General features: G+C 39.4%; 1 pseudogene; it reads right to left on the reverse strand.

Annotated features, from left to right (window-relative positions):
• Positions 1-1,015: 1,015 nt before the first annotated feature.
• Positions 1,016-3,713, reverse strand: LOC103288136 (ribonucleoside-diphosphate reductase subunit M2-like; annotated as a pseudogene).
• Positions 3,714-12,852: the final 9,139 nt, after the last annotated feature.

Consider the following 12,852-nt stretch of genomic DNA (forward strand, 5'->3'; position numbering starts at 1 on the left):
TGCTATGAGACATGTCTGAGATTTTACTGCCTATGGTTTATCCTAGGATTTTTATGGTTCCACAACTTACATTTAAGTCTTTTATCTATTTTGAGTTTTTGTGTGTAGTGTAAGTTGGTGGTCTTGTTTCATTTTTTTGGATGTATCTGTCCAATTTTCCCAACACCATTTATTGAAGAGACTGTGTTGACTCCATTGTATGTTCCTGCCTCCTTTGTTAAATATTTTAATTGATCATAATGGCCTGGGTCAATTTCTGGGGTCTCTGTTCTGTTCCATTGATCTATATGACTGTTCTTATGCCAGTACCAGGCTGTTTTGATTACAGTGGCTTTGTAGTATAACTTGATATCAGGTATTGTGATCTTCTTTCTCAAGATTGCTGCAGCCATTTGGGATCTTTTTTGGTTCCATATAACTTTTTGGAGTATTTGCTCTAGATCTGCAAAATATGCTATTGGCATTTTAATAGAGATTGTATTGAATCTGTAGATTGCTTTGGGTAGTATGGACACTTTAATGACGTTAATTCTACCAATCCATGAACATGGTATATTCTTCCACTTGTTTGTATCTTCCTCTATCTCTCTTTTTTTAAATTTGTGGATAAAGTGCCAATTTTATGTACAAATAAGTAAATTTTACAATCTGCTTTGAAGCAGCAAGGCTGATGTCTTCCAATGGCCATGTGGTAGGAACTTAATGCTCAACCTGCTGATCAGAGCGACCATATCCCCAAAGAGCTCTGCTGAGAGCCAGTGAGGTCATGGACGCCTGCCTGCTAGTAACAGCTAGACACTGGGCAGGAGCCTCCAAAGACTCAGAGCAGCTTTGTCTATGCTTCCCTTCTAGTTCAGACCATTAACAAACAGGGCTCATGCTGGGGTAGCTACAGTTTTAAAGATGCCATTAACAAATGTTAATGGTGTAGCTAGTTGATAAGACTTAAAGTTGCTAATTTTTCTTTTGAGAAGGAAAAAAAAATCAGCGAAAGAAGAGCAAACGTTCAGTTCATTTAGAAGTCAGCGTCCAGGGTAAAAGAGTTCTCTGTTGGACTTGGCATCACTTCCATCCTCTGATACTCGCCCACTCTCTTCTCAAAGAAGTTCGTCTTCCTTTCTAGTGAAATATTCTCCACGAAGTCAAATGGACTTTCTACTCGGAAACCCTTGCTAAAACCCCGCTCCAGCGTGAGTCTGTCCGTCACGAATTCAATGTACCCCTTCATCACAGTACAATTCATCCCGATGAAATTCACTGGCAAGGCCTCTGTGAGGAACTCCTGCTCTGTCCTCACAGCGTTGGTGATTCTCTTTCACCCTCTGCTCTGAAGGTTTGTGCAGCAGGTGTTTGAACATCAGGCAGGCAAAGTCTCAGTGCAAACCCTCACCTCTGCTCCTCAGTTGGTTGGAGAATGAGGCCAGGCACCAGGTCTCATTTCTTGAGCCAGAATATTGACGCAAAAGAACATAAAAGAAGATTCCTTCCACTGCGGCAAACGCTACAACACGTTCTCCACAGGCGGCCTCATTGTGCCCCATCCATCGCCAGGCCCAGGCTGCCTTCTTGGCACAAGGCATCGTCTCCACGGCATTGAAGAGGAGCTCCCTTTCCTTGGAATCTTTAATGTAAGTGTCAATGAGGAGAATGTACATTTCAGAATGGATGTTTTCCATGGCAATGTGGAAGCTGTGGAAGCAGCGGGCTTCGGTGATCTGAACTTCTTGGCTAAACCCCTCCAACCAAGTTTTCATTCTTTTTTTTAAAATTTTTTATTGATTTTTTACAGAGAGGAAGAGAGAGGGATAGAGAGTTAGAAACATCGATGAGAGAGAAACATCGATCAGCTGCCTCTTGCACACCCCTACTGGGGATGTGCCCGCAACCAAGGTACATGCCCTTGACCGGAATCGAACCTGGGACCCTTGAGTCCACAGGCCGATGCTCTATCCACTGAGCCAAACCGGATTCAGCCAAGTTTTCATTCTGGATGCCATCGCTGGCCACTAAGAAGGCCAGCACGTGCGAAATGAAGTGCCTCTCCTCGGGCTTCAGGGCTGCCCAGTGCTGGGAAAGGCCCCCCCCGCCCTCAGCTGTCCAGAAGGAAGCTCGGCTTTCTCATCCATCTGCCCATGTCATGGTATTCCATGGAAAGGTGACAAAGGCGGGGGTTTCTCTCAGTAGTGGTTCATCCTGCACGCCCCGGGCAGGGACCTGAGCTTTCAGCTTGGCCGGCTCCTGGAAGAGCCTCTTGGTGGTCTTGGTGGCCAGCACCCAGGTGCCACTGAGGCTGGGGGCATGTTCTCCTTGTCTGCTCGCCTGGCCGAGCCCCTTCAGGGGCGAGAGCTGCAGCTGCTGTGGTCCTGGAGGGGAGCCTGGTGGCGGCTGTGGCTGTGGAGGCGGCTGCCTGACACACAGGTGAGGCTGAGCAGGGATCCAGGGACTTCCTTTATCTCTTTTTACAACGTCCTGTAGTTTTCCGAGTACAAGTCGTTTGCTTCCTTGGTTAAGTCTATTCCTAGGTATCTTAATATTTTCTGTTGCAATGGAAAACGGGATTGTTTGTTTAGTTTCCCTTTCTGAGAATTCATTATTGGTGTACAAAATGCCATCGATTTCTGGGTGTTAATTTTGTATCCTGCTACATTGCTGAATTCCTTCATTAAATTTAGTTTTGTTTGGTGGAGTTGTCGGGGTTTTCTATGTACAATATCATGTCATCTGCGAATAATGAGAGTTTTACCTCCTCCTTTCCAATTTGGGTGCCTTTTATTTCTTCTTGTCTGATTGCTGTGGCTAGGACTTCCAGTACTATGTTGAAAAAGAGTGGTGAAAGCAGACATCCCTGTCTTGTTCCTGTTCTTAGGGGAAATGGTTTTAGTTTTTGCCCATTGAGTATGATGTTGGCTGTAGGTTTGTCATATGTTCCCACTTGGCTGAGAGTTTTTATCAAAAAAGGGTGTTGGATTTTGTCAAATGCTTTTTCTGCATCTATTGATATATGGTCATGTGGTTTTTATCTTTCAGCTTGTTTATGTGATGTATCACGTCTACTGATTTGCAAATATTGTACCAGCCTTGCGGCCCTGGAATAAATCCCACTTGGTCATGGTGTATGATCTTTTTAATATATTGATGGATCTGATTTGCTAATATGTTGTTGAAGATTTTAGTATTTATGTTCATCAGGTATAAGTTCTCTTTCTTTGTAGTGTCTTTATCTGAGTTTGGAATTAGGATAATGCTGGCCTCATAAAAAGAGCTTGGAAATATGCCTTCCTTTGGGATTTTTTGGAATTGTTTGAGGAGGATAGGTGTTAGTTGTTCTTTGAAGTTTTGGTAAAATTCCCTTGTGAAGCCGCCTGGACCAGGGCTTTTGTTTGCTGGGAGCTTTTTGATTATTGCTTCTATTCCTTGGGAGCCTCTTCCTGGATACTTCTGCTCCCTCCTCTCTCTTTTAAAAAAAATATTTTTATTGATTTCAGAGAGGAGGGGACAGTGAGAGATAGAAACATCAATGATAAGAGAGAATCATTGATCTGCTGCCTCCTGCACACCCTATACTGGGGATTGATCCTACAACCAGGGCATGTGCCCTGACTGAGAATTGAACTATGACCTATTGGTTCCTGGATCGACACTCAACCACTGAGCCATACTGGCCGGGCTCCCTCCTCTTTATGTTTTACCAGTTCCCCCACAATTTCCTGCATGTCTAATCACATCATGTTGTCTGCTTCTCAGAGGACGCCAGCTGGCACAACTGTCTTTTTGCAGAAAAAAATATGAAATGGTTTACACAGATACCAGCAATATAATGAAAGACTTAAAATAGGCAGAGAAAATTAGGAAGAGGGAAAACAGAGTTAAGAAAACAGAATGGAGCTTAAAGGGGGTTAGTTTACAGAATAAGCATTGTATGTGGGTCATATATTTGACCCCAAGAATAAAGTATATTGGAAAATGAAAATTGGAAACATATCAATAAAATTATTCTTGTTTTACAGTTTAGAATAATAACGAATAACCTAGAAAATCCAGAAGATACTGGGAAAAGAAAATTTTCTTGCCATCAAAGCAATTTTGACCATGTTTTGATTACCTCTGTTAATGACTTATAGGACTGGTCTGAATATAGCTAGCTCATGGTAATTTTAAGACATTAATTCCATTTGGCCCTGGCTATAGTGGCATATATTGTGCAAATGTAGAATATATTTCATAGCAGACTTTCTTTTCACATATTTTTTCTTAGGTAAATATTATTATTAGTTGGTATATATCCTAAATTTTAGGATGCATGACAGTAGCGGGAAGAAATTAAAATTGCTTGTGGATCTTTCACAGTATAAGCCTCATGCTACTTTTATTCAAGAATGTGTTGGTACCAGCAGGCCCATTGTATCCTCCTGGGCTTTCTATATAAGTCAAAATGATCTGTGTCATCTTAATTCAATCTCAGACTGAAATCCATATGTGAATAATAATAAAGTACATTTAATAGTCATAAAAATAAATTACAAATTAATTTTTCTTATACAGAATATTGTATTCTATTTTGATGACTAACTTTTCATATTGTAGAAAAGTAATTTTCTGTCAGAAAAGGACCTGGTATTAGAGTAGACACTAAGTCAACATTGCAGTTTTGTTAAAAAAATGTCACAATGACATTGGGATTTATAAATATACTAGAGGCCAGGTGCACAAATTCGTGCATCTGTAATGCCTGCATTCATGAAGTACTTTGTTGCCTTCTAGTCATCCCTTCCAAACCACCTCCTCTGCTCCCCCTGCATCCTGCCTCAGTTGGTCATCTTTAAGAAGGGGCTCATTTCAACCTTTTTTTAGAGCAGTGATGGGCAACCTTTTGAGCTTGGTGTGTCCAACTTCGCCAAAAAACTGAGCATAACTCGGGTAGTGTGTCACTTTGAGGAAAAAACTAACTCCAAGACTCTAGTCACAAATGTTTCATCCTCAGGAGCAGCAAATGTTTCATCCTCGGCATGCGGCCGCATATCATCAGAAATGGCTACGCGTGTCATTGCTGACACGCGTGTCATAGGTTCGCCATCACTGTTTTAGAGGAACACAATCCAGGACATTTTAGCCAATTACTTTGAGCCAGAAGAGTGTCAGACTCAATCTATAGTTATTACTATTGTCCCTCTAATATTTATTAAATATAGTATAGCTATGGTGATTCCTTTTTCTATTGTATCTCCATTTTAAAATAATTACCCCATTACTATATACAAATCTTGACTTTTTATCATCAAACACAGTTCCAAGGTTGACTTTGAAAGTCTACTGATATTATATAATGATTTGTATTAGATTCAATGTTAGTCATATCATTCAGATGATAGGTCATATTCTAAGCTGTAGAATTTAGGGAGAATTTAGGAGCTGTTTAGCAGAGAAACAAAGCTTATTAAAGTCCCAGGGTTTAAAGATCTGTAAGAAAGGAATATAAAGATCATTTTTCCTATTTTAGAGAAACCAGAATCCAACTAATATGGCTTTAAAAATTAAAATATAATTTACATGCAGTATTATGTACAAATCTTAAGTTCTATGAATTTTTAGAGAGTGAACATGCCCAGGTAAAACATCCAGTTCAAGATACACTGCATTACTAATAACCCAGAAACTTCCTTCCTACCCTGACAATACATCATTAAGTCATCCCCCAAGATAATCATTACTCTGACATTTTATCATCACAGACTATTTTATTTGTTCCAGCTTTTGAAACATCACTCTCTATAGTACTTACTCTTTGTAATTTTCTGTAATTCAACATTATAGTTGTGATGTTCACCTCTGTATGTGCAGCAATACTTGCTTTCAGTATTTATACAGTATTCTATTGGATGATTTAGTCATTCAATGAGAGAATTGAGCTATTGCCAGCTTTCAGCTATTATAAACAATGCTGCTGTTAGCATTCTTCTACATGTCTTTTGGTGCACATATATTTACATTTCTCTTGAGTGTTGTCTAGATAAATGAGTAAAATTCTTGGTCATAAAGTATGCATAGGTTCAGCTTTAATCATTTTCCAAAGTGGTTGTACCAACTTGCATGACGACCAGAACTGTGTGGCATTCCATTTGCTCCATATGCTTGTAAACTGGTGATACTACTTATTGAGAATGGTTGTAAGAAATCCTTTATTTCATATTTTATGTCTTTTAATATAATGAATTAAGGCTACTTTTCTTTTTTGTTTTGTTTTGTTAATCCTTACCTGAGGATATTTTTTCCATTTTAAAGGGAGGGAGGGAGCAAGGGAGCAAGAGAGAGAGAGAGAGAGAGAGAGAAACACAGATGTGTGAGAGCGACATATCCATTGGTTGGCTCCTGCACATACCTCGACAAGGGCTGGGAATTGAACCTGTCACCCTGGTACCTGTCCTTGACCGAGAATCGAACCCACAATGCTCAAATACTGAATAACACTGGTCAGGGTTAGGGCCACTTTTCTTAGTGCAAAAAAATATGGAGGTGTGAATGAGAATCAGACCTCAAATAACATATTATTTAATAATGACATATCTTTGTGGCCATCTGGCCACTTATTTACTTATTCAATAAATAATGTAGGCTTTGAGGGTAGATAATACAGATATGGTCCTTGCCCTTGACACTTTTGACCAGTGGGGGACACAGATCCATATATAGACAACCAGATGATGCCCCATCAATTCTAAGCACACATTTCCCCTATATTTTCTTTTCTTTTTATTATTTTTAAAATCTTTATTATTGAAAATATTACAGATGTACCCCTTTTCTCCCCATTGACCCCTTCTAGCCTGCATCTGCTCCTCTATCCCAGGCCTTCACCACACTATTGTCTGTGTCCATGAGTTATGCATATATGCATATAAGTTCTTTGGTTAATCTCTTCCCAGTCACCCTCACCTCCTATATTTTAATATATCCAACATCAGGACACATCCTAAAATTAAATGTGTCATAGCTTGATTAACACCCTTTTTTTTCCTTTGTGATATGTAACATAGAAGTGTGTCTACTCATTGCTGGCATCCTAAGTTTGATGAGATATTGGCTATGTACATATGGTAGGTGCTCTGAACAAAAAGTGGTCTGAGAGCCTAACTGGGAACTTGCTTTGGATTGGTTGGTGCGGGAAGACCTCTGGACAAGGTGATACTTACACTTGAGGAAGGAGAAAGACCCGGTTGGGTGAGCAGAGGGCACAGGAGGACCTTAGGAAGGAAGAACAGACTTTATGAATGCCTGGGTGGGAGAGAGCTGGGCCTATTTGAGGAGCAGATGGGAGGCCAATGCTGCTGGAGCATGGCAAGTAATGTTTTTTTTCGAAAAGCCCGATTCTTCCAGCTCCTTGCAAATGTTTATTCCGGAAGACCCTTTCCAGACCATTTCCTGTGTGTTTCAGTCATTGTGGGAGGGAGCAAGGCTTCCATGGGCGCTGCCACTGCTTGGGAAAATCAGTCCACGTTTGACTTTAAAATTTGTCCGGTTTGTAACCTAAGTGTTGGGAACACGTACAATTGTAATTGAGTTGAATAATAGTTAAATTTGGCTTTTTCTTTTTGGAATTGTGTAACAAGGTAATGTTTCTCCTATTTTGGCTTTATTCTTCTTTCATATCTTGTCATTTTAAACCAAGTACAATATACCTTTTTAAAGAAAACACTTGAAAGTGAAGGTGTATTGAGGTTATAGGATTTTAATAGAAATATAATTTTGCTTAAAAGTGCACACATGTGAGATAAAATGTTGCAGCGTCAACTGTAATGAGCAATACTCCTCTGTATAACAGTAAAAAATAAAAAGTAACAAATAAAATTAAATATAAGTAAATGTAAATATAAAAAATACTCCAAAGTCTAGAACACAGTGTGTTTGCTCTTTTAAGTAGGGAAATATATTCCTCTGAAACCTGATTGATACTTGAATTTGTTAGCAAGTGTTAATTGCTAACATCTCTAGGATAAATGGCTATATGTAGTCAAAGAAGGAAATCCATATTAATGTAGCTTCATTGTAAAACATTTAAAAAATCATTCTCCAATATAAATGACATACCTTCTTTCTCTCTGTGTAATCTAACAATAATTAGTTTATGTCAAGCACATTTAAATAGATGATTACTAGTAAAACCAAAAGAAAACTGCTTTCAATGATCAGATTTAAGGAATACTTTCCCAAAAGAATCACCAAGTATTGCATTACTTTATTGTATTTAAAAAACTGATTCTGATTTTTTTACATCACCACCACCACCACCACCAAGACCTCCACTAAAATAACTGCAAAATATCTTTTCACCATTTGACTCATCATTTTTTTTTTTTCTCATGACTGTCTTCCAGGCACCTGTTTGTGTTCCAATTTTATTTTGTTAGAAGCAATTTTACATGGGCTTTTCTGAGCAAAGCATCCACATTAAAATCCAGGTGCATATTTGCATAAAAGTATTTACAGAAAATAAAGACAATCTTATGACAAGTAGGAAGACTGAGATCTTTAATGAAAACAGTGTAGTATCCAGTTCCTTTTTGCTATTCTCATTAGGCACCCTTTTTTTAACATTTTTGGTTTCACCAGGTCTACTACCATTTTGCAATGCTAATAGCACCTAATGAAAATCCTCATCCGAGGATATGTTTTCCATTGATCTTTGAAGAGAGAGTGGAAAGAAAGAAGAGGGAAAGAGAAAGAAACATTGATGGGAGAGAGACATATTGATTATCGATTGATTGCCTCCCACATGCGCTCTGAGCAGGACCAGGGATCCAACCTGCAACCGAGGTATGTGCCCTTGACCATGAATTGAACCTGTGACCTTTTGGTTCATGGGCTTACCCTCTAACCACTGAGCAAACTGGTCAGGGCAGCAGTGCAGTTTCTTAAAAGAGTAATTTGCTTCCAAATTAGATAGAGGTGTGCTCATGTCTAACCCAACCTGTTCTGTGCTGAGGCTATTGAGAAGAAATTGTCTCCATCAAGATCCAAGAATATTTAGAAGGTAGGCGTAAACCCAGTGTTCCTCAGGAAGTGTGGTCCTTTAGGAAACCTCCTCCATGCTGCTGGGATTTAATCGACCACACATGGCCGAGAATGTGAGGGGAGCACTCAGCGGCATACATTCAGTTCCTCTAAGTGAAAACTCATCCAACTTAAACAGGAAGGAACAGCATTTGAATGCTTAAAGGGTGGAACAAAATCATTCTAATTTCCAAGGTGCAAAGACTCAGGTGGCTTTGTATTTTTCTTGAAGTTTTCATATAGAAGTGGAAAAAGCAGCAAAGTGCAGCTAAAAAGACTGCATTTAAAGTAAAACAGGGAAAACTTTAAAAACGGAGCTGTGACACTGGAAGGGGGAAAATGATTCCTGAAATTTTATACTTCACTAGAGGCCCATTGCACAAAGATTCGTGCAATAAGCCTTCCTTCCCCTGGCTGCCGGCACCGGTTTACCTCTGGCACCCGGGACCCAGGCCTCCGCTCTGGCCAGAGTGGAGAAGCCAAGCCTCTTCAGTCTTCAGTCTTCGTTCCATGCCTGTGTATGCAAATTAACCCGCCATCTTTGTTGGGTTAATTTGCATACTTACTCCTGATTGGCTGGTGGGCGTTGTGGAGGTATGGTCAATTTGCATATGTCTCTTTTATTAGTGTAGATAATTCATGCTTAATTCAAATAGCAATGATGAGTGTGTTTGCTTAGTGTGCAGTAACCACCTAAAACACTCATGTGACCTCATAGGCATCTGGCTGTGCTCTTAGATTTAGAATCAAATTGTTTATTTAACTAATAATGAGTGATTTTCATTGGGTGCTATTAGCATTGCAAAATGGCGTTAATAGACCTGGTGAAACCAAAAATGTTAAAAAAGAGTGACTAATGAGAACAGCAAAAACAGAGCACCACGTTGGCAAGAAAACTACCTGTACAGAAGTAAGTTGCTGCTGGGATGAAATTTTATAGATTTAAGGACACCTATTTACTCATATACATAACATTTTCCCCTTTGGTAGGTGGAAGATGAAGTACAATACCAACACAGGAGCAATATAATTGGTTTTTAGTCTTGTATATGCCTACTTTGTGACCTTGGGCAAACTACTTCAACTTTCTGAACCTTTGTTTCTTCATTTAAAAAATGGAGAGGAATCATAATACTTCCCCCTCCCCCACAACACACACTTCCTATGAGAGTCAGATTAAAATAATGCCTATCAGCACATGGTAAATGCATCAGCAACACACCAATATCAGTTAAGGAATATTTTATCACTATTATTATCAATATTGTGCTAGCAATTTACCGTGCTCGGCAGACATGAGTTGGTCTACAATGCTAGCTGCTATTGCTAAAACAATTGTTTGTTTCTTTCCAGGCCTCAGTGCACTACTGTTCATGTTGGGTTTTCCAAAAGGTAATGACCAGATTATTTAAGTTAGACAACCAAACGTTAGCTTTGAGAATTGATTTTAGCTTATTGTACTCAACATATTTAAGACTGTCAACAGTTTTTTTTCTTTCAAATGTTTAATAATAACGTTAGGAGTTTAAAAAGAGAGATTTTCCTGAGAGAGCCTTTCCTTCTTTATCCTCTTGGGAAATGTCGCTTTGCCTAAGTGCTTTAATGCTGAAGTTGGCAAAGCTTGCAGGTTGGGAGCAAAGAAAAGTCCCTCTGGAGACAAACAGTATGGAATGAATGCCCTGGGGAACTGTCCTCCCTCCCCAGTCTCAAAGGCCAGATGGCCTCCAGACAAACCCTGAGAGTGTAGGCAGTCTGGGGCAGCAGGGATCAGCTGCGGGTCTAGGAAATCCCCTCTGAAAGACACGTGGGAGACTTGTTGGGTATCCAGAGCAGTGCCAAAATGGTCAGAAATGGGACAAACGTGATGGACTTTGGCCAGGTCTGCACAAACAGACGCACTCTGCTTCCTAAGGAGTCATACCCCAAGGGTCGCTGCCTGTAGGATTCGGGGCACAGGAAAGGCTACTGGTTCCCCTAACTTACGTTGCACACCTTCAGTGTATGAAAAAGCTCTTTTCCGAACAAGTTAATTTCACCGGAGGACTATTGTCAGGTAACTGAGCATGATGGGAAATGCAAAATAATTTTTGTTTACTGTAAAGCCAAAGATGCAGGCTAAGGAGGATGTGGTAAAAGATTCTACCTCCTGCCCTGACCAGTGTGGCTCAGTCGTTTGGGCATCACTGGTGCTCCGAAAGGTTGCCTAGGTTCAGTTCCCAGTGGGGACACATGCCCAGGTTGGGGGCTCGATTCCCCTGGTGGGGGGCATGCAGGAAGCAGTGGATGGATATTCCTCTCTCACTTCGATGCTTCTCTCTCTTACCCTCTTCCTTCCTCTCTCTCTAGAAGTCAATAAACTATTAAAAAAAGATTCTACTTCCTGTCTATTCTCCTGTCTATTCAAAAAGCTTGAATAGAGCATTTACATAACAGAAAATTTGGAAGGCTCCCATGTGGCAAATTAGCCTTGTTTACAAATAACAAAATGCAAATTAGAAGAAGTTATGGCATATTTGAAAACCTATTAAAATCACAAAAATAAACAACAATGAAAAAAACCCTAAAATTCAATTCTCTCTGGTGAGCAATGTGTCCAGGCTGTATGCTTTGTTTCCTTTTCAGAAGCGAGTAGGGTACAATTTAGGAATATACTAAATGTGTTTAGTGGTTTCACATTCAGTCATTGAGAGTAAACTGGCTAAACTATCTCAAAACAATATGAGAGAATGAGTTATTATTAACAATTACAATTTTGTGAACTTTATTAATACAGTCACATTAAACTCAGTTTTAGCCATTTTCCCCTCATTTTGTTGGAGATTTTTACCTATGTTAACATGATTTAATCACAATGCAATCTTGAGTGGTAGACATTATTTTTCCTGTTTTAAACATGGGAACAAACAGAAGGGTGCCCAAGTTCATTTAGTTGGCTGATATTTATATAAAAATATAAATTTAATTAAAAAAAGCTGAACACAAGATAGTGTCTGTGCACTTTAAATAATATTACATGTGAATGTATAGGATGACTTTAATAAAGAAGGAAAGACAATTTGAGGAAATAGAAATGATTTATACCTAAATACTTACACAATTTTTATCATAATTTATTTTTAAAATTCTAAGACAAAAAGATACCCTCGAGGGAAATTTTATTGGTATGATTAAAAAATATATAAAACACATTACCCCAAGAGAAAATTAGTTTAAAAAGAATTTAAATTCTGAAAAATATTAGTATAATTTAATAATAAAACCAATCTTGCCACAAAAAACAGAGACACTGACTAAAATCAACACTTAGGGGGCAAGGGGAATTCAAATTAGAACCTCGCTGAAAACTGTAAGGAAAGTGGCACTTACCATCCTCTAACAAAGACAGGAACACAATCCTGGAGCATTTTCCTGTGTCAATTAACAGTGAACATGTTATTTGCTCGGTGACATGAAGATGTGGTTCCTAAAGCCCTTTACAAAGACATTGGCTCTGATGAGTGACGGACAGCAAGCCCGGGCAGGCTGGTGAGAGGAAATTCAATTACATTGCGTCTGAATTGGGCATCCTCTGGGTCGAACACAGAGATTCAAAGACCACAGAATAACACTCAACCCTAAATTTTCTTTAGGGAATGCGGAGGGATTTCACAATGTTGTCTCTGCTAGAGAGGAACACACTTCAGGGCAATCAGGTGGCAGCACCCCAGGAGAGAGAATGCCCTTGAATAAGGAGTTTGAGGGCTGGTGTTTGTTGTTTGAGAGGCATTTCAGAGAGTGGCGGGTCACTCTGGGCCTGGATAATTCTAC

Source organism: Eptesicus fuscus, chromosome 7, assembly GCF_027574615.1.
Source record: "Eptesicus fuscus isolate TK198812 chromosome 7, DD_ASM_mEF_20220401, whole genome shotgun sequence".
NCBI lineage: Eukaryota > Metazoa > Chordata > Mammalia > Chiroptera > Vespertilionidae > Eptesicus > Eptesicus fuscus.